This window comes from Chlamydotis macqueenii, chromosome 5 (assembly GCF_036417535.1).
Source record: "Chlamydotis macqueenii isolate bChlMac1 chromosome 5, bChlMac1.mat, whole genome shotgun sequence".
Classification (NCBI taxonomy): domain Eukaryota; kingdom Metazoa; phylum Chordata; class Aves; order Otidiformes; family Otididae; genus Chlamydotis; species Chlamydotis macqueenii.
In genome coordinates this window covers 55,043,852-55,069,892 of record NC_141560.1, presented here as the reverse complement: position 1 = coordinate 55,069,892, position 26,041 = coordinate 55,043,852, and the positions used below count along the sequence as shown (strand labels likewise).

At 44.5% G+C, this 26,041-nt stretch overlaps 1 long non-coding RNA gene across 2 annotated transcripts in view; it reads right to left on the bottom strand.

Annotated features, from left to right (window-relative positions):
• Nucleotides 1–335: 335 nt before the first annotated feature.
• Nucleotides 336–26,041, bottom strand: part of LOC147600591 (uncharacterized) — a 58,428-nt gene continuing 32,722 nt past the window's right edge. For both annotated transcript variants that reach the window (XR_015258752.1, XR_015258751.1), the window contains exon 6: nt 336–2,728. This is a non-coding gene — a long non-coding RNA (uncharacterized LOC147600591). The remainder of the gene's footprint in view (nt 2,729–26,041) is intronic.

Genomic DNA, 26,041 nt, shown 5'->3' with positions numbered 1-26,041 from the left:
AACACCACATACCTGTGACATGCCACCACACCCATAAACCACCACGCCTGTGAAGCTAAGTGTGATGCACCACAGCAGTCTGCACACATGACGCTGCACATGGATTGCATCCCACCTATGACATACCACACATACTACACACCCACACCACACATGATGACGCATACAACACCATGCATGCTTGCAGATATGACACTACAAAATGCATGTTGCCTATCACACATGGCACTGCACATGCATGATGCTCCACACAGGCTACTCCACATGCATGTGTCAATGTGCACAACTAGTCATGACAAACCAACACCACACAGTACCACTCCCCTGAACACACAGCAACACATGACACAACACATGCCCATTGCACACTCACCCAGTATGCTGTTCCCCACAGCCACCCACTTCATATCCCCTTCCATGGATATTTACCATGGAAGGGAAGATGCTGTTTGACAGCTCAAGCTCAATAAAAAGTCTTACACTATAACCACAGTAGGTTTGGGGTTTGTTTTGGTTTTTTTTTTTTTGTTTTTTTTTTTGTTTGTTTTAAGGTATGTTTATTTTTATTGTATTATTGGACACTTTACTCACATCAGCTACTTCACTTTAATGACATACTCACACATTGTACAGACACTCTCAGTCTGTCCCCTGATAGCAGCCCACCCCACCACTTACCTGTCAAACCCCACCGTTCAGGTGGTTTTACAGTTCAGGTTCCCCAGCTGCTTGTTTTCTTACATTGATGGGATTGAGAAGAAGCAAACGCAAAGCACATTTCTGCCCCCCTCAACCTCAGTAATAGAGCTGAGGAGAAGCAGCATCTATACAGCTCCATTCAGATGGGTCGTTTCCTCTGCCCATCACCTTGAACTACACAATTAGATAATGACTTTCACCAACACCAGCTTGCTTTCAGGCACTGGCTGAGGCAATGCTGTAGCTGGCACACCAGTATGCAAGCCACGCAGTGCTAGAAATACAGCTGGCTACCACAGCACTTAGAGGCTAGAGAAGCTGAAGACTGACACCCCTTTCCCCCTAACTATTTAATAACAGTGGTTTATTTCAATGACCATAAAGTATTTGCTTCCTTGAAAAAAAAAATAACCAAACCCAACAAAAGCCATAAGCTCTTATACCTGAACAACCATCCCACTGCAGTTTGAGCTTCAGTTTGTCTGACTTCAGCTGCAACTCTCTGATCAGCACTTTATTTTATTTTCCAGGTATGCATACTCCTTCCCAACTCAGACGTTTCACCTAAGCAAGCGTGCATCACAACACCCCCTCTCTCCCCTTTCGCAAGAACCAGATGCACACTGCACCATCCTCAGCAAACAATGCCTCCGCAGACGCAAGTTAGGGACAGCCCCCAAGCAACTCGGCCCTTGCTTGTGCTGTGGCACAGCAGATGCTCAGACAGGAGAGGGTCAGCTCCCTTCTCTGTGTAACCCAACTCCGCACTGCCACAGCCCGAGTGTTTCAGCTGTGCGTGTGCCTTAGCGAGAATGCTGCAGGCCAGCGCTCCTGGCTGCTCAGCATAGCTTTGCTTCAGTCTGGTCACGTAACAGCTTCCTCCTCCCTGTGGGCACACGTGTGCGTAGCAAGCAGATGCTCTGTACGCCCAGCTTTCTCCCATCTCAACATCTCCTGGTGGTGTTAACAAACTAAGCCTGGAGCAAGAGCCATGTTTCTATTGAGCCTGGATGGAGTAAGGCACCAAGATGGCCATGGTGGAAGGGAAGCTTGCACTTTAAAAACCCAGAGCTGTTAAGCACTGGAAGCTGTTGCATGTTCTGCATTACAGTGCAGGCCTAAGCCCTGCCCTGCTGGGGCAGAGCAGACCGGGACTCACTCTGTCTTTGTAAACAAGCACTGTACAGAGCAGGGACTCCCATGAGCTGCCTCCCAGTCGGAGCTGCAGGACTCCATCACCTCTGAGTTTAAGAGCAGGATCTGGATGCTTCCCCTCTCTCTGCGCTCTGCCAGTTTCTGCTTCCATCATCCCTGTTTGAGACCAATATTAGAAGAGATTTATGAAGCCATTACATTTTTCTTACCTAGAATCAGTTTCAGTTACAATACTTAAAGTTCGAAGAGAAGGTTCCCATGTGCCAGCCATAGCACTTGCCGGTTAATGCTTACACAACATCAGGGAGCACTACCATAAGATACCAGTCAAGTCCATCACGCCCATTCTGGGCCATAAAGCTTCTGTTAAGACAAGTAGTTTTCAAATGAGCTACCACATTAGTTATTAGGATCATTCATCAGGTTACTCACTTGTTGTCCTATACAGGTGAATGCCCCCTTGGTTTAGGCTTTTTAAAATTATTTATTCATTGAGTCAGAGACAGTTGAGTGCACCCTGCTACTGTCTGGAGTCCTTCAGCATCTGAGAGACAGTCTGATCACCAACAGCCATCCACCAGAGACTGCTCACTTGCAGCTTGAGGCCACCAGCAGTACATGTCCATGAGAGCTCAGTGCAGGGGAAGACAAGAACTTCACCTGCAGATTTTATGGAACACTGAGCAACTCAGACACACTGAGCAACTCAGAATTGTCACATAAGGAGCACAGATCTCCAGTTCATGAGACAACCTCCAACCATACCCCTCTGAGGCACTGTTACCAATTTAATTAGTATTAGCTGTGGAGTGGTACAAGGTTAGTTTCTCCTAGGTCATGTTGAAGGGAAAAGACACTGGATCCTTTGTTATACCTGAAAAAAAAAAAAAGATTTTAAATTAAGCCTTCAACTCCTGTTTAAGAAGGGCTTTTGACACCACTGAAAGAGAAGGATATTTCTGGTCAGGGTAAGGGGGACCTGCACACCTTGCTGGTGAAGGTGGTGAAGGGTCACACAACGAAAACAGAGGTAACACAACATGCACTGGTGACTTTCCCATCCTAAAACTCAGGCAAACCCACTGCAACCTGCCAGCCATCCCAGAAAGCCTCCCAGGTGTGGAGGGGTACACTCAGCAAACAGCCAGAGAAACCTAAACGGGTTACAACCCCACCAAAGGGTAAGTTCTGTCTTAAAGATGTACAGGTAAGATATTAGTACAACCACTGCATCTGTCATGAGCTTTTAGCACCCTTATTCAACATCTCCTCTTCCAAGGCATAGTGGTAAACAGATTATACCATAGGCATTGAGACCAAGAATTTTTCTTCCAAGTTCATTACATTCCTCTGTTGCACAGAGCTCATGCAAGCTGAATTCTTATTCAAATATTTACAGTGATCAAAGTAAAAATGAATTAATCTAAAGGAGTTTGTAAACCCAGTGGTTGTCTAAACTTTTCACCAAAAAACTTTACATTTTATTCAGACTTTGCATGCTAGCACAGGTTAGGCATTGTTACAGTTACAATCTAACACAGCATATTATAGCATAACACCATGTCATGGTGCCATGAAATCAGAACATCTGCTGAGCTACCACCACCATAACTTGAGTTTCTATGAAGTACAAAGTGGGACTATGGCCTCTAACCTTGAGTTTAGTGCATCTTAAAAGCAAGTTTCCATGTCACACTAATACATTCTGGCAAGTACAAGCTAAGGTGTACAATATATAACCTTTAACACTTATGCAAGAGACCAGAGTTGCAGAAACTGAACACAAGCATCTTCAGAGGTCATCTAGCTCTTCCCACCATTATTCTGTAGTGCAGATAAATCTATGGGACCTGATGTAGATATGTGTGCATCTATACCTGACCCATGCTCGCGAGCTATATAATGCACTCTATTGAGCCCCTTGTGAAGCCTGTAGGTAGAGTCATGATGGGCAGTCTTACTTCTAGGGCGATCTGTTGTATTGTCTAAACGTACTCCTTTTCTTTGGCAGTTGTATTTCATCTTTCCTTCTCCTCCAATTGAGGGCAAACAGATAATTTCCTTTATTGCTCCCCCCTGACCCCCGCCCCAGGTGCCTTGCTTTCTAAATCTAGTTGTGGGTTTAACTCCAGTGATCCAGGGGAAGGAGCAGCCTCCTCCATCTTCGCTTAATGGCCAGAAGAGTCAAGGAGCAAATCCCCCTGGAGTCAGTAATCTTTATCCTGTGACCTAGGAGACATTATTCATGTTGCAACTTGGATGACGTTTCTGGAGCGAGACGTGAAACACTAATTACTGGAGGCTGAGCCCGTGGAAAGCATTCCTGACTCCCACCAAGGGCAACAGGGGCTTTACACAAGTGTCTTGCACCCAGCCGCATTAGACTAATCAAGTCCAAACTGACAACTGCTTAGAGCATTAGGCTAATCTGCAAGCATCCTTCAGGAGAATGACGGGCATCATCCAATAAAGCCTAAGGTGTATGCAGTAGACAAGTATACTTTTGTGTACTTAGTATGTTAACATTTAGTTGCCCTTTTTGTAGAAACTAGAAGATTTTCCTGCTGCTTGACATGTTTCTGTGATACTTCAATCAATTGCTTATCTGTCACAATACAGTCTGGCTGTACTGCTCTAATCATCTAGACTGGCACAGGTTTACTCTCATTTCTATCTGGCATGCAATCATTTGTCCCCAACCTCAAAAGTGGAGAGGGCAAAAAGAAAGTGACCCATTGGCCCCATTACCATATCAGTCATCTTCAAACAAGGAGGCTTGTATCCCAGTTACACCACACACATACAGCCTGCCATCAGAGTTTAACATGCACCTTCATTTTCCAGGTCTTTCCAGGAGTTTGTCAGTCACCTCACAGAAGTACCACTTACTTGGGCTCACTGTCTGAGACCACGTTCAGTCCAGTGCTCTGCACAGGATGGTTACAGCTAAAAAAGGTACTTTTTCTAGCCTAGGCATAGCTTTGGACCAGCTGCCTTCACTAAAAGAAAAAGCCAGAAAGACTTATTTTGCCCTGTTCCTCCCCAGCATGTAGATACGCAATATGTTCTGGAGACTTTGACTATTTGAAACAAGAGACAGTCATTTGTCTTTATGGGCTGCATCAAATGGTGGATTTAAAACAGTTGGAAGTATACAGAGCAAGGGGAGGAATGAGGAAACTTGGTTTGCTTCCTTGGTAACAAAATCTACAGCACAGCAGGAGAACAGAGCATGATAATTAGGGAATTACAGCTGTTAGTCACAGAAAATATGCTGCAGTTGCAGGTCAGGGACCCGAGGTTGTGGCACAGGAAGGAAAACTGTAATTCAGAGTCTGCAAGGAACTCACTGTATGCATTGGGCTTCTTGCTACTTATAGCATCTCTACACCTGTTTTCCAGTGCGGAAATCAAACCAACAAGAACACAGATCAGCAACAAGCACCAAGGAAATAGTTTATCTGCAAGACTCAGGACAAGGACTGCTTTCATAAGAACCATATTTAATAATAAGAAATGCATATTCCATCATCATTCCATTCATTCATCCTGTTTGTTCATTGCCCCCTTGGAAAGATCCAAGCAGGACAATCAGAAGCTTGAACTTTAAGATGAGGAAAAGGACAAAACTTGATCCACAGAGTTATTCTGGGCGAGAGCAGCTCCCTTAAGAAGCACCAGTTGTTACAGGGGATGTATAACATGAGTCCCACTAAAACAGGGCTTGGCCTGGAGACCTCTCTGTATTAAGCTAGACTCTTGCATTAGTTTCTCACAAGTGGTAGGTGTTCCTGAGGGATATAAAGGGAAATACAAGCCTCAGACAGAAGACAATACTACCCTATTTTCCCAGCCTTCACCTTACAAAAAAACCACCAAACCAGTGGCAAACTCCAGTCAAAGGCACAAGAACAAAGTCAACAGCTACCTACAATGAAATCATAAAGCAACTCCAATCATAGTTTTCCCAAAAGCCATTTAAAGGAGAGGACCTGTTAGTATAGTTTATGACCAAGACACTCAACCAAGGACCTTCTGTGAAATGCTACACCACCTCCTTTTCTCCCAGTGGGAGCTGGTCCCATCCCAGAGGAGCAGGCTGTGCTACAGCTATTGCACACTACAAACCTTCTCTTGACTTCAGCTGTCTCCAAAGCTGGGAAAGAGACTGTCATGACTGCACACTTTTAAGAGGTGGAATTTTATCTGGACAGACTTTGTGGCATTTTCCTCATCATACTCCAAGTGAGGCTGTACACAAACAATGCCCAGAGCAATTAGAAAACTGGACTCCCATTTCAGCTGAGGGAGTGGCTTTTCCAGACCTTGAAGGGTGTTTAACATTCTTTCAGTGAATTAAGGAAATTCATAGAAGATAGAGCATGTTCATACTGCACTGATATGCATGACTCCTAGAAAAGTTAATCTATTAAACTTGTGTGCTTTACTGTAACCTTTGATCCAGCCAAATCCTCCATAAAGAGTTCCTCATTCCATGCTGGTCATGTTTGGGTTTAGTTTTTTAGATAATCTTTCTTTAGTAAAGTTTTAGTGTGTGGAAAAGCATCTTCCTTACTTCTCTGTCTTTAAATCAAGCTGCTTCAGAGACAGAGTGCTGACCTACAGGTGAGAACTGGAGCATAAGGGAACTTGAGGGAACCCAAGTTTACCAAGGAACAGAAAAAACACCCACTGTACCCTGAGGCTGACCAAAAGCTGGCAGCCTCTTTTCTTCAGACCTGCATCTGTACGGCCTGACCACACAGCTCAGATTCAAAGGCCAATATCAGGAGATGTCAGGCCATGAGGCTCAAAGCTCTCCAACGGGCATAACTTGCTCACTCAAATGTTAATAAACAAGCAATCTAGCATTTGCTTGCTGTACTAGCTAGCAGCTTTGCCTCACATCTAAGCCAAACTAACTCTTTCCACAGAAGAGCAGCTATTAATAACTTCCTATTGCCCAGCCTGCTGACCAGTAGCCAGGCCTCCCCAGTTCCCCTTGAAAGCTGGCAGCATGCCATGCAGATCAACAAATTCTAACTGCTTTGGGCAGGGAGGTATTTCAGAGTCCTAGACCCTCGGACTACCCCTAAGCCAGGTTCTGCTTCAAGATGATATAACGTGAATTTACTCATGGTTCACAGTCGGGAGGCATCACAGCAAGAGCTCAGAGGTGAGCAAAGACCCTGGGCTCTAGGGCAAAACCCATCCCTTGGTACTCTGTTCACTGTCTGGATGCCATGTTTTCCTGATCGTGTGAGCTCTGGGGACAAGCAGCAAGCACTCACCCTCAACCAAAGGGGTAAAATAGTTTTATTCTCCTTGGTGAGTTGCCCAGCCTAGGACTTGTGCCTCACTCAGAGCTCGCTGTCAGCCAGACGGTTTACTCACTCAGGGGCTGGGGAAGTCACGCCAAATGCTTGATGAAGACTTCCTTCCTGCCCTGTTTCTGGTTATTAGCAGATTGGCAGACAAGTTGGCTCCCAATGTCTACTCAGAAGACAATCCGTATTCTCCACCTTATTGAGATATAGCACCTTAGAGAGGCATTGCTGCCATCTGGGATGGAATTTCTTTACATGAAGTACAAAGAGTAGCTGAGATGCACTTCAGTCTGGTAGCCTTTTCACCAGAGCCACTTAACCATAATAATGTGATATTTTGTTATAAGAGCTTCCAGAGGAAGATTGCAATTGGCATTTTAGAGTCCCATGCAGTGACCTGCCCAAGATGTACCTACACCCAGTAGTTTTCTTGCTGGTACTTGTGCAGGCATTTCTCTGGGGATTCACCAGGTCTTGGTGCAATGCAGCCAATACATTTCAGTAAAGTTTCAGGTCCATCCTGATAGTGTCAAGTGCTTGATGCCATTTTTAGAAAGCAGAATAATTAAGTATTTAAGGACAGATCCTTCCCTAAATAGACAAGAAGAGTCAATCAGCAGCTGTTTCTCTGGAAAGATTTTGCCAGCACTACAAATGCTCCATATGGAAGCAGAAAGATGCTAGTTCTGAGCAATAAATGCATGTCAGATGACACTGCCACTAAATATACCTGGTGACTGTTAGCACAGTTGTTTTGCTTCCAGCCTGGTTCCCCTCTTTGGTGTGGGCAGCAATGGCATCTTAAATGAAACAGCCCCAAGATGAATTTAGTTTAATCACCGAGACTGAAGAGGGAGGGGCAGGGAAGAAGGAAGGAGAACCCGTATTAAGTGTGGAAACTAATACAAAAAGCTGCTGGAATATTAATAGTGTGCTGAACTAATAGGATGCAGTCAAAGCTATGAAGTTTCTGTAACACTGCAGCAGCTGCTACTGTGAAGTAAGAGACTAGAGCGGATCCGTGTATTTACAGCAGTTATCTGAAAGCCTGGGCATGTAATTCCACTCGGAATCCCCACCAACACAAATACATTAAAAGCAGACTCAAAAAGCTCCCGTAAACCCACTAAGCACAATAGCTAAAGTTTCCACAAGAAATAACTCATAGCATTACAGCTATTCTCACACAGACAGGCTAAGAGCCTTGCAGGACCAAACGTGGAACAGAAGCTCTTGCTGAGATCAGGCTCTACTGTAGCAGCCCAAATACCTTCCAGCCCCCTTGATGGCATAAAAGCCTTCTGGGACAGGAACCTTTAACATAAAGAAGCCTGCCCCATAAAAGTTATGCTAGACAGTCACTGTTTAAAAACCTTAGACCCACATCAGCTTTTGTTTCCACATGTACCTACAGGCAAAGTTGGTTTGTCTATTAAGAGGTGAGACAAGGCATCTGTTCCCTTCAAGAGTTTGTTCGTGGAGACAAGAAGCCCCTTTAGCCAAGCTCTCAGCCCTGCTTCAGCTACCTTAAGAACTGGGGGGCCAGGAACACCTGCATCATTCAGGGATACACCAACCACATGGAGAAGGAATATCAAGGCCTGACTTCACACCTCTGAAGGAAGAAATCAAGCTTTTCTTTGGAAGCATTATCTCCACTCTGTGGCTGGCAGAGAGAGGACAGCCATGGGAGGTCAAAGATGCAGCCTGCACAGACTGCTGAGCACAACCAATGCCACTTAAGTCTGTGAAGGGTTGGTGCCGTAAGCAGTCCCTCAGAGTTAGGTCTGCCCTACAGCTTTGGTTTTGGAAAGAGCAGGGGTTTGCAGCCTAACACAGGCTGCCAAGCATTTGCATGTCTGCTGCTCAGCTCTTCCCTAGACAGACTCATTGCAGTTATGCTTGCGGATGGTGGAGCAACTTGGCCTCACGGTCTGGCAAGCCCATATTAGACCCAGCTGCAATTGCCTCGTGCTTCAGATTCTTCCATGTGCTTGAAAGACCCAATGGACATTAAGAGACACCACAGTCTTGGAGAAGGAAGCCAGATAGCTCTGGGCTGACTACTCAGATGCTTTAAGCTCATGGAGCCTTCATGAAGTAATCAGGACATAGACTTTCTTCTGTCAGCAGAACAGGACCCAAGTGCAGAGAACAGGCTCAGGCAGAGACACATCCCCACAGAGCTAGGGCAAAGCTCACTGCACCTACCACGCAGCACGGGAACTCCCTACACTAGCTAGTAGATGGCAGCAGCATGCTCACTAATGGCTCTGTCATGCCTTCTGTGCTCAAAAGCTGCCCCTGGGCTTTTACCCATCACCATGATCTTGCAAAAGGCCAAAGTCTGCATGATTGAGATCCCTTCTCAAAGTACAAGAAAAGCTGTACTCAGTGAACCCTATGGAAGAGGAGGGGAAACTCAACACACCGTACACGTGGCACCTGCCATGCCAAGGGCATGATAGGAAGAGCTGCAACCAGAATAAGTACTGCTATGGCCCAGAAACACTACAGTTCTGGATACGGACCAGGATCCCATTACAGAATGAGTAGATAAGCACATTAATAGCGTACTAAATGATATTTTGTTAAGGAAGCTTTAGAGAAGAGTTACAGTTTCAAAAGACTCATTTTAAGCTTTTATCACTGGCAGGGGGGAAGTCGGGTTACTTAACTGCTGTTAAAACAATTAGCAGGTGGAAGAGACCAGTGACTTGGAGAACATTGCAGTTCATAGCAGAATTCCACTATGCTTCTCATTAGGTGTGTCCAATTACTTCCAGTATAAATTAGCCAGACAGTTGAAAGCAGGTTTGCAGAAAATGAGTTTAACACCATTAGCACATGGAAAAAAAAGAACACAAGGAAAGATTCATTTCCCATAAGATAATCGCAAAAGTCTAAAGCTGCTTTGGAGATCTCAGGCCCTGCAAAATCTTTCAGGCTTCCAGCATGCTTCATTGACAAGATCCAGGACTCCACGATAGCACTTGATGTTAAGTTTGCACAACAGTTCTGGGACTAAAACCCAAGAACTTACTAGGGTCAGCTCCAGTAGAGCTGACTTCAAAGTGCACTTTCAGGCTGCTGAGCAACTGCAGATGCAGGCAGACGGCTCAGAACACTATTCGACCAACTTACTCATACAGAGCATTGCTAATAGAGCCACACAAGTAATATTACAAACCCTCTTCGCCCCAGTGCTACAGGGTTCAGTGACCATTCATGTTGCAAACTAACAAGTCAGCTTCAGCACCTTCAGTTAGGCCAGAAGGCAAGCAGGAAAAACAAAACAGGAGTGATACCACGCAACTCTACCATTGGTAGTGCGGGCTGTAGCTTTCTCTAAAAGTTTAGGCAATCCTGCTGACTCAGACAAGTTTCTTCTGGAAAAACTTATAGTTCTCTATTTTACTGACATACAGAAAGAGAGACGCGTCCTATTTGCAATACCCAGCTCCAATAAAAGCAGAGAGTACATCATCCTCCTTGCAATAAGAGACTTCAAAAGCAGAATACTTATCACAACTGTTGAAAAGATGCTTTAACCATTTTATATACAGTAAGACTGCAAAGGTCTGTTCACTTCATCACTTCAAGACAGAGACAGAGAGGGGTGCAAGCGCTGACCAAAGGACAGAAAGCTTGGAAGAGCCTGGCCCTTGCAGTAACCGCAGGCCAGGTCCTCCACAGGCACCCTGAGGCTGAAGAGCACTCCCACCTCAACCCAGTGCCTGCTTGCCCCAGCCTTTCCCACCCCCATCAACCAGAAAGGGCCAACCCCCACCAAGGCAGCTCTTAGGAGTGCTTAATGGGATTACATACACGAGGTAATAAGAACAGCAGCTCTGCATTGTGAGGAGACAGGCACACCATTGGCTTCGAGGCATACTGCTGTCAGGTAAGCAGCAAGTTCCTCAGCAGCAGTTTGTCCAGCCTACCAAACACTACGGGTTGTTCGTGCTCTGAATTTGATCATTAGCTGTCTAAGCACCATGCAACTTATGTCTGTTCTCTAGAAGCCGAACAACGGGGGCCTATTCTTTCATTATCAGAAAAAGAGGTGGAGGGATCTACATAGAGGGCAAATGAGAGCCTAAAGCACACCTATCCCTAGTTCCCCTGTTGCCTGCATCTCCTCCTGACTGGGATTAATCCTTAGGGGATTAAGTCTGGAAAAAGCTTGATTATCTGGAACAGTACTGTGATCCTACACTTTGCCTTTCTGCAGTTGGGTGGAACCAGATTGCATGCACAGCGGTGCAGGGTGAGCCACGCACACATGACTGAAATAGGAAGAGACAGTAATAAAACCTCCAGGGCTTTCTCAGACCATCCTGTCATTCAACATAAGAATCACAGAGGAAATAACTCCACCTTACCTGAGCTGGGCACTGAAAATAGTCAGGCTCCAACATTAGATGAGCACACACTTGCTCACGCACAACTCGGTAGTACAGAAATAGGCTAGGTGATTTTTATATTAGCGCCCAGTTTCAACCATAAAACATTATCAAGATCAAGAGGAGAGTCATGTTTTACAGTGACCAAGACCGAGTTTAAGGAGAATTTCACCATGGTACTCCTTTGTTAAGGCAGACTTTCAACCAAGAGGCACCAGAGACAGGTTTTTCATGGCAGAAAGCTGATTCTTCAAAGCCACATCTGTTACCAGTTCCTATAGCCATACACTCTGAGTCCTTACTAAGACATACTTATAGCCTTTAATTCTGTATTGTATCTAGACAAGCAGATATGGTAGTCCATGACGTTATCAGAAACATAAGTGAATAGAATGCCTTCTTTGAACTTCATGCAGACCGGTTTTCAGTAATGCTATCCTGACTACACAGCAGCCAGGAGAGAAAATAAAGATTTCAGAGACTTTTTTAAAAAGTACTTTCCACACACACACGTTCAAGGAAAAACCCACTGCTGCACACGGTGCCAGGGACCAGCTGCTACTGCAGCAGACCAAGAGTGTCTCTTGGAAGAGCATTTCTATTGCTGCTCTTTGCAACCGCCCCAGGAAACACAAGCATTGTGCTCACACCTCATTGGCAAAGGCAGTGGAAGTTAGAGTCCTCTCACACAAGGGCTGCTACAATGCATCCTCTCCACTCATGCAGCTTTGTAGCTTAATTAAAGCTCAGGCATATAGTTCTGAGCCATAAACATTTGTTTTATTAATCAAATAATTATTCCTCTGATATATTTGCCTTCATTCACAGGCAGATTTCCACATGGACCAAACTCGTAAGCTTTTCCCATCCTGTACCCGGACCAGCCACTGCTTAATCATCAGAATCCAATCAGAGAGGGTCTTAAAACTAGCTAGGAAAAACAGGTGCTGAATTTAAACCCTATATATGAGAAACTTAAGATATAGGGTCATGAACTAAAATAGATGTTGAAAGCACAAGTAAAAGGAAACAATATTTACAAGGAAGTGGGCAGAATGACCAGTCAGGGACAAGCAAGTCACAGAAGTTATATTAGGATTATGTGCAATTTTGGGACTTCACCTACAGACACTGAAGTCAGAAGTTTACTCACTCTACAGACAGGTCAGAGACCAGTATTTACTTCTGTCTAATCACACAAGTATCAATTGGAGTTGGAATAGGTGATTGCTGTCGCTCCCTTCCAACTGAAATATTCTATTCTAATCCTCTTCCACCAGTATGATCTCCAGACAAAGAAACCTGGTCAGTGCAACAGGACTGCACAACAGCACAGGGCAGTTTTTCCCCCTTTCCAACTTCCTTGTTTTTTGAGAATTTTGGCTTCCCACCAACCAACAGGCTTCCAAGCTGTCACAATAGCCCAAATCTAGTAGAAAGTTATTTTACTGCTGTAACTCCTGTACAGTGTGGAAGCTGCATGACAGAACTGTGCATAAAAGTCTTAAAAATAATAGATTTGAGCATTAAAATCAAAGTTCACACAAGAAATATTGGCTAAGAGGCAAAGGTGACATTAAGATGAAGTTTACTATTAGAGTCTACTCCGCAGGAGGACTCTGCTCACCTACAAAGGTGACCACACAGTCAAGTCTTACATACAGACCTCCTTTGAATGTTTTTAGGAGATTATTAGCCAAGAGAAATAGTGGCAAGGCAGGTGAAATAAGCACAAAGTCTCCATTTCCCTTTGCCTGGATTGTTGGGTTACTCCAAGGTCTCACCCACAGCCTGTTATTGCCCCAAATCATTTTGCTCAAAATGATGTTGTCACCATTTCCTTGGGGCTGACCATGAGTAGCTATCCACTGTAGAGCCTCAAGCCTGCAACAGAAGGAAGCTGGTAGCAGGGGGAAGAAGATAGTTTGCACATGAGTTCAGGACCTCCATTTCTGGGTAAGCACCCAGAACTGGGCAATTAGTTGACTACTGGGAGGGAAGGCAGCCAACGTGCCTGTTGCACAAGCAGGTGACCACAGAGTGATAGTCAACCCCTTTCCTTGAGTCCCCAGCTCTTCCCAGCTACAGGGCTCATCCCTCAAGAATTTACCACTCACTCCCTCTCCACATTTTTGCCAGTGATGGAGAGGCAAGGAGACAGGAAGGCTGCTCACTTGGTATTTTTGCTCACTGCTTCCATGGTGCAGTGACATCCTAAACAGCACCAGCTCTACCAGATTTTTGGAAGTCTTAACTCAGAAGACCTCACAACACCCCCGTGCAGTTAAGAAAAGGATATTGGCTCATGCCACCCACCACTGAAACAGACACCCCTTGGCTGGAACGAAGCAGCTGTATGACAACACGCAGCAACACTTCACAGCATTTTAGGGTAGAAAGCAATTAACCTTTGGCTGAATCCCCTTAGCTCCAAGCTACAAAAAGAGTGTTTGTTCTGTTTTCTTCTCTACCCTCCACCTCCCCCAAGTCTGCACAGCTCTGGTATTCTCATTAGCTCAGCGCCCAGGCTGCTTTCTGGACCCTGAAATGGAGAACAACAGTTGTCATCAAATTAATGGGCTGTTTATTCAGATATTAATTTTTGGTTTTTTTCTTGCTTCTGCTCCAGAGTAGTGGCAGCTGATTCAGACAAAATTAGGGTGACGCTGTAGTGCATTGTGTTTCTGTTCAGATAGTAAACAGACTAGAGCAGAGATCTACTTGAGATCTCAGCTGTAATTGAAAGCAAGTTCATGGAGTTTGGGCAATGTCCTCTTTACAGGTCTGAAATGAGGAACTACCTTGGCTGAGGAAAGACATCTTCCTGCTCACCACTGTTTCTTTCTAGGTCTGATTGAATTTAGTATTATTTTTCATACTTAGACAGAACCTTCATCTTCAGGTCCTGACCTAATTCAGAGCTTTCCAGGATCCAAGTACGCTAGCTACATTGTGAGAGCCTGGAAATCCCAGCAGGGTCAGATGTCCCTTAGATTTTAAGCCCTGAATGAATATCCTGTATAGCACAGGCAAAGAGTGAATGATTTACAAAAATCAGAAGGCAGATAAGTGGAGATTTAGGAATATAATCTGAGCCTGACTCATCAAATGGGATTCCCCTACTCCACCCTGAGCACATATTTCCAACTTCATCTGCCTCATAGGGAGAGAATGGGTTCAGCTCAATTAAAGACTACCATCAATTTAAGACAGGCTTGGAGATGAAGACCAGTAAGTGAAGACCAGTAAGTCCATCATCTATGCTTATTTTAGTCAACTCTCACACCACACCAGTGTGGCCACCTCTGTGCCCTCAGCACAGCTCTTTGCTTCTGCTGAGGCACGAATTGGCCTTGTGTTGTTGTAAAAATATGCATCAAGCTCTCCATAGTTGCATGCAAGCCTTGAATAAATCAGGGTAGTTCCCAGCCAACATCAAGGAGATGCATTAAATGACTTTAGGGTTTATATTACGTGGAGAAAAACAGCACCTAGAAAAATAAAGCTGCTAATCAGCTTAATCCTATCAGTCCTCCACACTCTTCTATAAAACATGCACATAAACAGATATGATTTGCAACTGCATCACTTCAAGTAGTGAGAGAAACCACCCTGGCACCTTCATTTTGGCATGTGTGTCTACCAGCAAGCTTTCCCAGATCATGCTCTATTCTGAGCCATCAGAAATTGGAAGATGCATCTAAGGCTGTGGTCACCTGGCAAGCAGAGCCAGACCAGCAGCAGTTTATGAACTGCATGGGGGAGTACAAAGTCAGCCTGACACAGGAGGCAACATATTTGGTGCTATGGAAGGCACCCTCAGGAGTGATCTTTCCAGGAACCAGTTTGGGCTGCAAACACCACGGGCTGTAGCTGCACAACAGCACATGCAGTGCCCGGCCAGGTCAGCAGCAGGAGTGCCACTGAACTGCTGACAGCAGATAACACCTTTCCTAGGTGTTATAGAAGTAGACTTGAGTATAACCCAACACCCTCCAATTCCTACTGTGGGTGTGCTGTCATATTAAAACATTAATCTCTTACATTGATTTTTTTTCTAGTACCTGAAGTCCCTTCTGCCATAGTTATCTACAGAAAAGGCTGCTGTAAACACTCCTTCTGGAGGCAAACAAGGAGTCAGAAAACAAAAGTTAAGAGCCAAAACAAAGGAGTACTTTTCTTTCTTAAAAATCAGCCTCGCTAGAGTGATGCGGGCAGGAAGGGCGTCTGCGTTAGCAGATACCCTGCTAGCAGGCTTAAAGGAGAAGGAATCTGTAAAAGCTCCAGACATTCCAGCAGGCTGGGTACCCAGGATCACTTACACAGTTTAGGAAGCAGTTTCATCTCAACCCCCACAAATTGACCTTGGCAGAACACAGAAACTTTGCACATAACAGCCATGCTTCTTCTGTGAGTAATCCAGTAATCCAAGTTAACGCTCCATTTTGTTGGTGGAACAAAACGTCTTACTATCATATGAATAAGACATTAGAGGGGAAAAGAACTAAACCACATTAAAAATTATATTGATGAGAATTTCTTAAGTCCATTTAACAAGATCCTCTTACCCACAGAATGTCATAGTTCTGTGCATCTTCATGCCTTTCCCACATAATTTTCAGTTTTACACATAATCACATTTTTCCAATAGACCAGAAGCAAAGTACGTATGCTCAGGTTGAAACAACACATGTGGAGCAGTTAAATGGGGGAGTATCTTCTTCAGAAACAACCTAGCACGGATCTTATTACTCAGCTCAGCTAAACAAGAGAAGGTGAGTGACTCTACAGACAACATATACAGTCTTACGGTAACAGCTTTCTTCTGCTCTCCATTTTGTCAGGACCATTGCATACACTCAGAGCTAATCACATTGAAGTCTGACGCTCAGGTTAGAGACCCACTACACACCTGAACATGACAGGAGACTATTGCCTGCTGTTGGCCAGCAAGGGAAGGAACAGCCAGAAATTGAGAGTAGCACCGTAGCACATACCTGCTATCTTATCCAATCAGCTATGTTAAAAAAATTAGAGTACTACATTCAGGGGGTGGTAGCCAAGTTCTGTTTCTGGGTTTTATTTGTTTTGTCTTCCAACTCAACTAGTTACAGCAACCTCTCAAAAGAGAGTCTAAGCAAAATAGACTTAAGCGTCTAAGGAGAAAAATTCAGGAGTCTCATCTACGTCCTATAAAAAAGTTCCAAGACTGCACACCAATACTCTGCAAGGCTTGCTTTCATCTCTTAGAAGAGAAAGCAACTTCAAGTAATCTGTGCTGGTTACATGAAAATCAGGTCAGGTACCTCACTTGTAATCAGTTCAGATGCCTTCAGAGATATAGGAGTTTCTGAAAAAAAGAACTAATGATTTTGGCCAAATAAGGTGTAACTTGGCAGGGTGTGAGCAGTGAGAAATATTTCAAGGCTAATAAGGAGTTTGAGTCCAGTAGAAGAGACATGCCTGCTTTTCTAATGAGACAAGGTGCCAATTTCTAGCCCTGCTAGGCCAGGTAACATGAACTGTTACAGTTTGCTTATATTTAAAAGCCTGAACCTAGAGCCAGTGACAAGCTGGCTTTGCCACAGCAAGATGCTGAAGAAAGTGAAAGCACAAAGGACAGACTTAAGTTGTGGTATGTCTTTGAAGCTCCTGCGCCATTTGGTGTTAGAAGGATCTACAGACAAAAGTAGAAGTAATGCATCAAGAAGTGTGTGGCATCCAAGTTCATATAGCTCGTGGCTTTGCAAGTTCTCACAGAACTAGCACATTCACACGCATTAAAGGGTGAGTATATAAATAAACCATACCTTCAGCTGCATCCATACCGTGCTTATTAGTACCAACAGTATTCATGTGCAACCCTTTTCTCCCATCTCTTCCATATAGACATTGTAATATACCAAACTGTATTAAAACTAAGTAATTCACAGGTAGGTGCTTCCAATAGCAGCTGAAGCTTTTCCCTTCCAAAACTTCAGTCACTGTGCTGTGAGCTCAGACATGCAGGACCACCTTGCAAACCTCCCAAGGAATTTGAGAGCAAAGACAGGTGCTGATGTAGTGGTGAGGAAGTTAAAGGTGACTGATGGTTTCCCAACATCTGAAACACACCAGGTAAGGACAAGGTCACCAGTCCTTAGGCAGTGGACACAGCATAAAACCCAAGCACAGTTTATGCCTGGCAGATGCACACAGATGGGCAAGCTGTCCTCAGAGGGGTGAGCAGTTGCACACACCACATTCGCCACCATCAGAGGTTCTGCCGCTTTTAGGTCGACATCATGCAACTGCAACTTTTCAATAGGGAAACAGGATGACTCCCTGTGGTCATACCTCCATAGTCCAAGCCAACAGAAGGAACATAAAACACATGCTCTCTCCTAGCTGGCCCTGTCTGAAAGGTGAGCCTAGGCATGGACTCATTGCTGAAAGCCAGGGGCTGAAGAGCAGCCCATCAGGACCCCCTGCACAGCATCTAGAATAACTAGCACAGAGTTAAGATGAGCCACTCCACAGCAAGGGCTGTATAAACAATTAATTCCCCTGGAGCAGAAATAAAAGGCACAGCTCAGAGGTGTCTGCATACAGGTTCTCCACAGGCTGTTCCTAAAATGGTCAGCAGACAGCACCTCATCTATGCTCCTTGCACATACACAGAGGAGCCTTGAAACAGCGTTTATCCCCCAGGATGAGGGTGAAAGCATTATTCCCAGCTCCTGTGCTTAGGCTCACAGCTCATACCAGTCACATGCAGCACACAGCTTCCCCAGCTCTCCCCATGCACACAGATACAGGCTTTTTGCTGTTGCAAAGGGAAAGAGGAAAGCAAATCAAGGAGAAATGCCTACAGCCCAGTGTTATCTGGGAACACTGAGAGCGAGAGAACACATATTAAGCAGCTAGTGCAAACCCACTATGCAATAACTGGCAAGCTCCTGGAAGATCTCTGAAGTGTCCTTTCATTCTTGCCTGCTCCTAGATCAGCAGGTGCAGGCAGTAAGGCAGGAGTGCAGAAAGAAACTCTTAGCCCTCCAGACAGTGTAGTCTCCAAAGCTGATATTATGGTCAAATAGTACAAGCTATAAACCAGCCCTTTTCTGTCTGTCATCGTTCTTCCCTTATTGTCCTGGGCTTTGCTTTGTTCGCTCTGAGCGGGCATACTCCATTTCTCAGCCACATGCCAGCAAACACGCTGGCGTGCTGCCCACCCTAAGTACCGTGCAGGCAGGATGGCGCCTCCAATACTTAAAACAATATTTAATGTTTTACATCATTGTGGGCCTGTAGATTATCTTCTAAACCCATGAAGCAACAGTGGATCAGCATGTGCCTTGCTAATGCTGCACAAGGAAATAATGCATGAGAGGAAGAGATTACTGTGGAGCACTTGAAATTACAGTTGGCATTAGCTACAGAATAATATATAACACATTATGACCTACTGTCCCAGGCTCCACAGCGCATCTAACAGTGGACTCTAAGAAAGGCACATATGGAAGGAAGCCTGCCCAAGCAGCAGTTTCACTATTCTAGATCCACACTCCAAAACCTTTGAAGAAAAGTTAATTTATGAGCTGCTTAGATGAACAGAATTGCTAAATATTAGTAATGACATTGTTTTCAGAAAAGAGGACTCAGGTGTAAGGTAAAAACCTCAAATACAACCCTGCTTGTCATGCACAAGGGAAAAAAATAATCAACATGATGGGCAGGGAATGAATGACACACTCTGGTTGATGCTGACACATACCACAGACATCAAATTTACCCTGACAAACATCAATGGATTGTTCTTTCTGCCACTAGTGTTAAAAGTCACCTTAAAAACCTGTGTGAACACAGGGCACTGAAGTGATTAAGACAATGGTATAAAATGCAAGAGTTCAAGAACAGTATCATAAGTGAAAATATTTGGCATGTTAGCAGGAGAAAGAAACCACATGAGGATATCTTATGCTGTTTCCCAGCTATATTTGCTCGTTCATTGATCAACTCTGTTAGAAAATTAATTTTGTAGGATTAGCAATAGGTCCCTTTAGGTTGCCTTATATTTGTCACTAAAAAAAGAATCTGTCCAAGATGAACAGTGAGGTCCACTGACCTCAAGGCCAAGTGACACGTAAGTCTCCAATACTGCAGTTCAAGAAGACACCCATACATTTGCATAGTGACTCCTCAGTCGGTACTGAGAGCTGGGACTAACACAGTAGACACTGCAGGTACCTAGATCACCCCTCACAGCCACCACAAGGAAACTCAGGCAGCAAAGAAAAGTTTCCCTTAAAGATGAGGAGCTGACAAAAAGAGGGATTAGACATTTCGCCACACAAGCAGCCACCTCTGAAATCCAAGTGCCGTGGTTCCACTCAGATCTAATACAAGTAAAAGCAATTCTTGTCACGGTGACTAGCCCTGTGCTTTTCAGTGGAGTCACTTCAACAAGATGCTGAAGATTTAGCTCTGGCTATTGGGTTGCAGTCATTGACCAGCAGTGACCGAGAACACCATGGACACCAAGATCAAGCAGAGCATAGCAGACAGTCCTTCCCTGGAAGGAGTCACTGATAGCATAACAGTTTGTCTTTGTTTCAGTATCAAAAATCTTTAGGACCAGGCTTCAAAGAAAGTGTAAGTATACATAAGTGTGCTTCAATTCAACAGTTAGATTTAATTACTCATCTGAACTGACCCTGAAGTCAAGTAGTGTTGGGCAAGACTTAACTAGGAGAGCCTTCCCAGCTTATTTGGGGGTGTCCATCCTGCCCAACCCGTGTTACAGAAGACACTATGTTTTGAAGTTATATCTGCATGGGAACTCGGGTACTGTTCACTATGGTCATTCTTTAACACTTCATACCCTTCATTCAGTCATGAGAACTATTTTTGGATACAGAAACTAGAATTCTGACCCTTTTTCTGCTCTGTCCGCTCACAGGACAGTGTCAGCAGCTTTGTAACATACCTGCTCACCCTACCAGCCACATGTGAAGAGGTACAGACCCCCTTGCTCCCTCTCACGGGTATCTTGGAGCTGTACATGACTTCTGAATTCTACCCTGTAAAAAACAGATTTCTTGCTTTTATTTAGAAAAAAAAGTTTTTAAATCTCTGAAATTGAAGCAGTGCACTGTTCTTAGAACACATTAATGCCTTCTTTATTGTCTAAAAAGTTTGTCTGGCCCCAAATAATTTTTCCTTGCTTGTCCAGCCATGAAACTGAAGAAAAATAACCAGTTATTCACACACCTTTGGTTTTCAGCAGGAAGCTTCACCACACAGCCTTCAGTGCTAGGATTTTCTCAATACTACAAAAGCTTCCTCACGAACACTTCTCAACACTTTTCCTCTTCAAAGAGGACTGACTACTGAAGTCAGCTAGCAGCGCCTTCTCTGCTTATTTACAGTACCACAGCAAAACGCATTTTTGAAGCTATCTGTATCCTAGCAAGTATCATTACCTGACACGCAGTGCAACCATTATTCTTCTTACACCGAACTATTAAATTTCACTTAATGGCATTTTTCTATTATTTCTCTGCAGGGGCTTCCAACTGTTGCTGGGTACAAAAATGCATCTAAACCAGTTGTGCTCCAGAGACATATGCCTACGCTATGACTCCAAGATTACTTCCTCTAAAATCTGGTAAGGAGGTGAGTACTACTCTGTGGTATGATCCATTTCAACTGTGTTCCAGCAAGGCAGGTAATCCTGCACTGTCCCAGTTTTATAAGAATCTAGGCAATTTTAATTAACAGCATAGAAGTATAGTACTTGCCATAAACATGGAACAGTTGCTTTACTGCACTTGTCAGATGCATTCTTCTCTTTGGTCAAAGAATTTAACAAAAAATTAACACACAACTCACAATAAAATGGAACTCAAAAAACTCATAGCTGGAGAAAGCATCACATACCCTGCATGTTTGAATTCTTACCTTTTTTTCCAGCCTGGTTCTCACTCTCAGTTCAGCAAGTTTCTTATAAGCCACATCACTTATTCAATAAAAAATCCAGAGCGGAAAGGACACCAGAGAGGCTCTTCCCTTCAGCCTCCCAATAAATATGGAGTGACTAAACAAGTAGGTGTTCATCAAGCTGATTTCAAACTGTTTTTCTGACTCTATCTACTCTCCCCATAGACCAGCAAGGAAGAAATAGCCATCCTCACCATCTAACCTACTGAAATGTGCTCATGACCAGCTTTATGGTGGGCTCAATGCTCCAGGGCCTAAAGCACTTCTGGGCACTTGCATGGCCTCCAGTTATTCCCATCTGCCCTGTGGTGATGGGGGATGACAGTTTCAGAAGTATGACCCCCTCAACCTCCTCTGAGGGCCAAGTGGGACCTACAGAAAGTCTAAGTTCCTGTTGAGTGCTGACCCCTTACATGAGTAACACCACAGGGTCCAGGCACCAGCTTGGCAGAGGACTGCCCCAAAATTCACATGCTTCAACAGGTCCACCTCAGACAAACCCTTAAGATCAAGGGATTCAGAAGTATTCTGAGCGCTGACACAGAGCACCACCTCAAATCCACAGCATCACTCAGTTTCCTTAGGACCATCCACTCCAGAGAAAGTAATCTGAGACCTGCAGTCCACAGTTTGGGAATAGAGGAAAGCAACACTTACAGAGCTCCTTTGAAAACCATTGCTGATGGCAAAAGGACTAATAGAAGGTGCGACTGGAAACAAAAACATTCAGCTCTGAGAAAAGTGAATGGATGCTGCACACAGAATAAAGATCTGCCCTATTTGCCAAATAGAAACAGAAGCAGTAGCTATGCACAGAATGGCTGACACCGTCAATGCCGAGATTATTAACCTAGATGGCTCGTCATGTGTACAGCCATCTGCCCACAGCTTGGCTTCGAGTCTCAGGTGTCCAAGGGAAAGCCCAAGGGCTGCCGTGCCCACACAGAGCACGGCTGGAGCAGACAAGTCCTGCAGCACTGCCAGCCCCACACCATCACCCTGCTGCCCAGCCTTGAAGCTTGGCCACCTCATTCCAGGCTGGCCACAGAGCAAACACTTTGAAGTCTAAAATGTTATATTTTCCAGCAGCAAAGAACAACAGTAGATAGAAAGAAATCTCTAACACGATATTTAGAAAAAGCCCTTTATTTTTAAAGCACTACAACTGATCTGAAAAATTAATGTGTTTGCAATAGTAGAGGCGAAGAGTTTGACAGGCACTATAAAACAAACAATTTACCATTTTGATGTGGCATGGGGATGGCAGAAAGGATCATTTTATCTGTTTTTACTGCACTGACCTCTGAATCTTTGCATTATAATTTGAGAAGCAGCTGTGTATTTAGACTCGTAACACCCTGCTACGTTCCTCAGGCTGTCAGGCAAGCGCAGCAAGGGTCAGTCACTCGTGGTGATCAGCACAGCCACCGAGGAGGCTGCCACAGGGGAAGACCTAGTGCCCCCTGCCCAAGACAGGTGCACACCACTGTCACATCCAACATGTGTCCTTTAGCCTCACTACCAGCGTTGTCAAAGCAGAATATTATCACTTTATCTGTAAGTGCAACATCACACAAGAGATGCCCAGGAGTTTGAATTTCATTAACATCTTGGTGGTGCCTGTCAGGCTTTTCTTCCAGAAGTGCAGCACGAAGAGATTAAAGGTACGGTACTAGGGTCAGAGCAGAAGATACCACAGGAAGCTTTTCTGGTCTCTCAAATGGAAAAATAAAAATACTCTATTAAATAAAACTAATTTGAAGTCAGCAAATATATTTTTCTTCAAGTCTGCCACAGGCCTCATCAACAACAAAGTGTAAGAGTCATAATACAGCAAAAACTCATGAAGTTCAAAAATGGAACATACGTATCTAATAGTTGTCAGTTGTGGGTGTATTTCGGTAATCCTGCAGGCCCAGGGGTCCATAGGAAGGTCCCAAACACAGCCTGTTACTTGAGAAAGCAAGGGAAGCCCCAGCACATTAGCATTTTGGCGCTGATCCAAGAAAGCACTTAAGCATATGCTTAACTTTAAGCACGAGTGCTCCCACCTACATAAAAGGACCACTTATTCACTGAAAATTAAGCATCTGCAAAAATACTTTACTGTATCAGCTTCTTTGCTGAGCATCTTACAGGATTACACCCTATCAAGTGACTCTCTGGAAAAAAAAAAAAAGAAATAAAAAAAAAAACACAACAAAAAAACCCAGCCTAAACAGAAGCTGACTTCAGGCAGGACTGCTGATTGCCAAGAGCTGCCTAAGCACATGTGGCACTTGCCTGTGGAGGCCCATGTCCTCCTCGGCTCTCACAACAGCTGCACAGCATCAAGGAACCTCTCCGGAGGGCAGCGCATGTTCAGAGCCGCTGTTTCAGCCTGCGCCTTGCGATTCTGAAGAAAGCTACGTAGAAGCTATTCGCTCCAACCAAAAGCTCGCCTGCTTCGCTGAAGGCTGGGATGTAAAAGCACAGACCTGCCACAAGGCACTACGCTGCCTACACAAGGTGAGTGTTGCTTCCAGTTAACGTGAACAAGGTGTTAGGATCAAAGCAGCAATTTACTCCAGATTGGTAGCTTTGGATCAGACCTTAAATTATATACAGAAGGAGGTGGTGAGGGGAGAAAAGCAGCACGGAAATTAACGTACACAGGCAAAAGGTAAGGCAGTAAAAACCACTTCTAAGCAGGCAGTGGAAAGAGATTGTGTCATGTCTCCCACATGCATTTTTGGAAGATCATCACAGTCGCAGATATTAACTACAGTTCAGGCTCCCACAGCAGAGTAATACTCATCAATTCCTTCAGCTACATTTAGAAAAATAAAATTTACTCCCCATGACAGATTAGATATCCCTAACAGAAGTCCATGCCCAAACACCCTGAAGCCCTTCTGGGATGAAACCTACCTATGCCTCCCTCTTGTATGCTTCTCTCCTTGGGAAAGAAACCCAAGTGCTGAAGGCAGGACCCCAGTATGAGCAACTAGGGAGCTGCAGGCTCAGCTGTTCCACAAAAAGCACTTGCCTTAACTTCACCTTAAGGTTATAACGACTTTAAAACCAGTTCTACATTCTGTAACAGCAAGTTTCTTACCAATTACAAGCTACTAATACCAGTTTGGTAGTGGCAGAAGTTTAAAGACACTTACATTGGTGAGAAGCACTGGTGGCACCAGCAAGATAAGAGTTTATGGTTTATACAGAAATGCTAGTCTGACCTAGGCTGCTGGACCTGCCTGAGCAGCTCCGAGATGCGGAATAAATCCCCAGCTTGCAGTGCAGCAACATGGTACTGCCAACTCACCCAGAAGTCAGAAGCAGTTAGTCCACTTTAAAGAAAAGCAAAGTTTGCATTTCTGCACCAAGTTGTGCAGCAGGCTGTTCCTGAGCAGAGAATCCCAGTTATTTGTACTGAAGGCACAAGCTGGCCACCCACTGCGCCGGTTTCCTACCTGCCACTCCACACCACGGCACACCCTGCATGCAGGACACCAGCACAGGCACCTGTCAGCCCCCATGATTTGTGACCCATCTGACAAGGATGGCTGGAGCCACTGTTTACAGTCTGGTGCCACTTTTGGCTGTGTGTGTTCCAGCTGCTGTTGCTGGGAGCACTTCCCTTACTGATTCAGATGAAAGGCTCCACTAACACAAACACAGGAGGTTTGCAAGTCAGTCAGCTGTGTGCCGTAGCATAGGTGTGCCTAAGATGCTCCTTAACATTTCTCTCACCATGCCTAAAATTGTTATCACCTTCTGCAAGGATTAAGATCAGGAAGAAGGGAACTACCAGCCACAGTGCTGGCACCAGAGGATGAGGTGTCTCTAAGCAAGACTAAGTAAGTAGTTTTAAATGCACATACAGGACCCAGCCATAGTTCTTACTCAGCTTTCTATAGTGGACCAAATGCAAACCAGCTTTTTTTTTCCTCATTACCTAATCAGATACATGGACTACTTCAAGATCTAGATACTCAACCTCATGGCACACGACAGAGGGTTTCAAGTGGTCCTGTAAAGAAATCCTTCACGCTTCTTAACTACAGCATTTTAAGATAAGAAAAACAATTAATCTTGCACAAAGATCAAGCAAAGAACTTATTAAAGAAGAAACAGTGACACATGAGGCATGGGGCAGAGTCACTGACCAGGCTGAAGTGAATACAACAGAAGTCGAAGTTTCCTGCACCATTGTTTTGCTGGTGCCTCCTAACTTCAAAGTTTTGCCACGAATAAGATGACTATTTCCACACTTGCCTATTTCACTTTGAAAGGAATGTAACCTCAGCTTAGCTATTTTCTTTCCACAAGTATCTGGTAGAGACATATCCGTCCTCCTCTTCCCCCCACTTAACAGCTCTTGACTTTGTGTGGCCCCTCTATGCCAGTGTATTGTTTGTGCTTTTTGTGCAACCCCACTTTAAAGTATGACATGTTTATGTAAGAGCCATTGATAGCTAACACAGGCTTCAG